Here is a 4,410-nt window from a genome sequence, read left to right as displayed (position 1 = left end):
TCCTTCACACTTTTCCAATATTTTCAACCGCTGATCTGAGAATTCCCTTTTAGAGCTTAATGGGAGGAGCAGGCTTGAAGCATAAGATAAAAACTGGAAAATCAATATCTTGCTAAAGCTTGAGTATTCATGTTTCACATTTCATACGGATCAGAGTAAATTTAGAATAGTGGTTCCAGATCAAGGTTTGCCTTCAAGTGGTTGATTGCCAAAACTCGTGGGATTCCAAGAGCCAGAGCAATATATACTATGACCAAAATCATCTTCACTTAGGTTAAATTTGACAAGCATATCTTACTACATCAGCATTGAGACTTGGAAAATGCTTGAAGAAGCGTGGAATAAATTGAGCTGCCAACTGCTTTGCTCTGCTACTTCCTTTAGCTGCTGCTATGACTCCAATGTAATCACTCTCATTCGATGTCCAGTATGTGGATGCAGATTCACAGGGATGCACGCATGCATTTGGAAGCGGCACAGAGGCTCTCCACGCAATCTATCCTCCTTTCAATTTTATCACCAAAATTTGCCAACCCTGGTGCGGTCGGAGACGTTTTGGGGTTGATACTAACTCTTCAACTAGCTGCCGGTCTTGACAATTCACCTTAAATTGTGTATGGTTCGGACAGTGGCCAGAATAATGACTTACGCAAACCTTCCTTTTTCTGTTTATTTCTTGGCGCCTTCGACCGGATCTTGATGTTGCATCAAAGTGGATCGTCGCCCCTTCCTCGCCCACGCTACCCTCTTCCCTGCAATCTTACGGGATGTCCAACAACAGCATGACAGGTGCAGTATCAGATCGTGCTCTCCTGCAGAACAGTTCGAGGCTGGAAGAATTTGGATGTGTCTCGCAGTGGGTTGAATATCATTGACTCGGCGCCACGGATTCCCCCTCTTCAGATTTCGGAACTTGAATTCGAGGAGTTGTAGGATTGGAGGCCCGATTCCCAGCTGGATTTCACTCCAGGTGTTGGATTTGTCTATAAATGAATTGAATGGCCCTTTATTGGTAGATGCTCCTGTGCCTGTACAAACAAGCTTAGAGGTGCTTTCATGAAACGTTATCTCTCCAACGATGCTGACCGGTTCTGTATTAAGTCAGGACTGCGGTCGTTCTTGTTTCAAATATCCCCAAGATCTGTCAATAGTAAACCTCCAATTGAATCGATGATCTGAATCAAATCCCTTCAATGAATAGTGAAACAAAACTACAAATTGGCCTTAAGCCACGGATAATCGCCCTGATGAAATGACTGCAGCGTCACCTCCAATCCGCAATAATTCGGATGATATTTCACACCCTCAAAATTGCGTACCGATTGAGAGTTATCGTTCTCAATGGCCAACTGTGACAATTGCCGAAACCCGAGGTTTCCACAATGCACCTGTGATTGAATCACAATCTGAAAACAAGAGAAATAATCCAACTGCCTGATTCGAATGGAGCCCCGGGGTGCCTATTTATTCTTTTCTCTCCACCCTCTCCAGAGACTTCTAGAACCTTTTTGATCTTATCCCTCTAGTGACTTTATTAAATATTTTCCAAGTCACTTTATTAAATACAAGGTTATCTTTTAATATTATTTATTTAATTAAAATAACTAATTAGTCGTCCTTGGACAACCATTAATTAAATTAATTAAATCGAACTGTCACCAAAAATTTGGGGACATGACATAAAGTTTAGCTGCCAAAGCTTGGATACTTAAGATAGAAGAGCACAAACCAAGACCATCCTGCTTAGGCCTACAAATAGTCTCTCAGCTGATTTGGCTCCATTTCAAATTACACAAATTACCACTCCAAAGAAACTATCAAGAGAGTGCACCAAACTCCTTGAGAAAGTAAATAAGAGCAACCTGAACCATGCTCCTATAAATAGGAAGAGCCTAGATAATAGATTAAAAGGGTAATGTAATATCCCCACTAACTAGGACATTAATACCTGCAAAACCTTAGAATTTATACAAAAAAAAAAAAATATTGTACTATTATAACTGTTTCTCATCTAGCCATTCATATAGGATTACTCATCTTTCGCACTAGCGTGATAGCCATTCATATGAGGATCTCATCTCATATATTGTCACTATGATATTTCACTTACTCATCTAGCCATTCATATAGAATTACTCATATCTTGTACTGACATGATAGCCATTCGTACGAGGATCTCATTACTTATACTGACACTATGAGATTACATTTACTCATCTAGTCATTTTTATAGGAACATTATCAAACTCTACACTGACATGCAACCATTCATATAGAGATGAGCCTAGTTTCTAAACTAGCATTTATGGAATTTTATTTAACTAATTAGTTCCATTAGAAATCACATTACTATCTTGTGGCACCGATAACCCTAATACATTATTGAATATTACTCTTAAATATTATTTTTCAAACGTCATCTTTTTTATATAAATATATATGATTCCATATATAGACGAAGTTTAAATAATACACTTACTTTAATGGGCTCGGCACCCAAAACCCTTAATTCGCCGATAGACTATTATAGATGAGCATTTCACCAAAACCTGTCTGTTCAGAGAAACCGGATACAGTAGGTTGTTTTCCAAGATAAAAACAAATGCACAATGAGCAATCAATGTAGATCTTAGATCAATCTTCTTCACTGACCATATTTATTCCATATCTTTGATCTTAGATCTTTCTCAATAGATCTTTTAATGATACGTGAGATAATTATATTAATTTCATGTTTCCGACCACCAGCCTTCTATAAAAAAACCTTGGTGGATCCACTTCACCTGCGGATTCCGCTTTCCAGGGAATCCAACCAAAGTGACAGAAATCACTCTGGATTTCGCCGGTTACAATGGTAGCCTAACTCTGGCCATCGCCAAATTAACGGCTTTGCAGATTCTGGATCTCTTTAACTACTTCTTTGGCGGGCCGATTCTGTCGTCATTTTGGAATTTATCGTCTCTACAACGGCTTGTTCTGTCTCAGAACTGATTTTCTAGCAAAATTCTTGAGTCGGTTGGGGTTTTGCAAAGCTTGGAGCAGTTATCTCTCGATAGCAACACCCTCCGAGGTTTGATTCCCCGGGCAGTTGGGGGTTTGAGGAAAATGACCAGACTGGAATTGCAGCACAACCGGCTGAGCGGCGATTTCCCTGACCTAAGTAGAGCGCAAAGCCTTGCTTTCTTTGACGCTAGTGACAATCTTCTCTCTGGAAAGTTTCCGGCGAATGCCCTGCTGCTGCCATTAGTGGAGATTAGCCTGAGAAATAACCGGCTTTCTGGCACTCTGTGGCTAGATTTAGCAGGGCTTGAGATGCTTCAGGTTGTGGACCTCAGCGGCAAGAAATTTTTCGGCGATTTGCAGTCAGGGTTTTTCAATCATCCGTCGCTGCAACAGCTAACATTGTCTCACAACGAATTTACTTCTTTCCAAGTGCCTGGAAATTACGGGACGAACAACGAGCTTATTGCTGTTAATCTGAGCTTTAATCAGATTCAAGGCGCTCTTCCTACTTTCATGGCTACAATGCCAAAGCTCTCCTCTCTATTTGCAGTACAATTATTTTACAGGAACTATTCCTTATCAGTATGTTTTGAAAGCTTCATCCGGCTTGACTGGCAAGCAGCCTTTGCTTCACTTGTTTCTATCTGGAAATTATCTTTTCGGCCAGATTCCTGCCCCTTTCTTCCATTTGTCGCTTGATAATGCACAGTTGAGCTTTGTGGACAACTGTCTGCTTGATTGCCCTGTTTCTTTCTTCTTCTGTCAGGGCAGCGACCAGAAAACACAGTCCACATGCAGATGTTTCACTCCGCTTGTTCCCTGATTTCTCTTCAATCGGTGCTGAATTTTGTGATTTTGTACCTCTGTAACTAAGGTTTTTGTGTTAGAGAACACATTAGTGATTCTGTAACTATGTTTCAGAAAATTAATTTTATCTTTGTGTTTATATATCAGTGCTTTTGTGAGTACGTTTTGGAAATTTTTTGTTTTATCTTTGTGTTAATACATTGGTGCTTTTGCCAAAAATCATTTGTTTTACTTGCATTCGATTGTTTGTTTTTGCTGAGAATTGCTTTACTTTCAATTTTCTTCTGATAGAGTCAAGAACTGTCACGGAGATCGTTCCAGATCTTCCATCTCTTTGATTTTTGAAATTTGTTAAATTGTTTGGGTCTGATAGAGCAATCAGTAAACACAGCATTTTGCGCTTCGTTTTTTGGGGATTTAATCCTGTTCGATTCTTTTTTAAATCACACTCATGATCATGATCTTACTTGTACTTTCATTGAACATCATCAAAACATTGGCACATATAATTTTGTCTAAGTTTTGAATTTTAAGAAACTCATAATTTCATCATAAACTAGGAAAGACTAGCGTCTTTGTTAACTTGTGTTACAGCAACTT

General features: G+C 39.3%; 1 pseudogene; it reads left to right on the top strand.

Annotated features, from left to right (window-relative positions):
* The first annotated feature begins 767 nt into the window (after positions 1-767).
* LOC149551092 (uncharacterized) lies at positions 768-3,956 on the top strand (annotated as a pseudogene).
* The last annotated feature ends 454 nt before the right edge of the window (positions 3,957-4,410 follow it).

Source organism: Cupressus sempervirens, chromosome 6 (assembly GCF_028749045.1).
Source record: "Cupressus sempervirens isolate cs-2001-9-10 chromosome 6, ASM2874904v1, whole genome shotgun sequence".
Lineage (NCBI taxonomy): Eukaryota > Viridiplantae > Streptophyta > Pinopsida > Cupressales > Cupressaceae > Cupressus > Cupressus sempervirens.
Note: the sequence above shows the minus strand (reverse complement) of the source record. Positions and strands in the feature narration are given on the sequence as shown.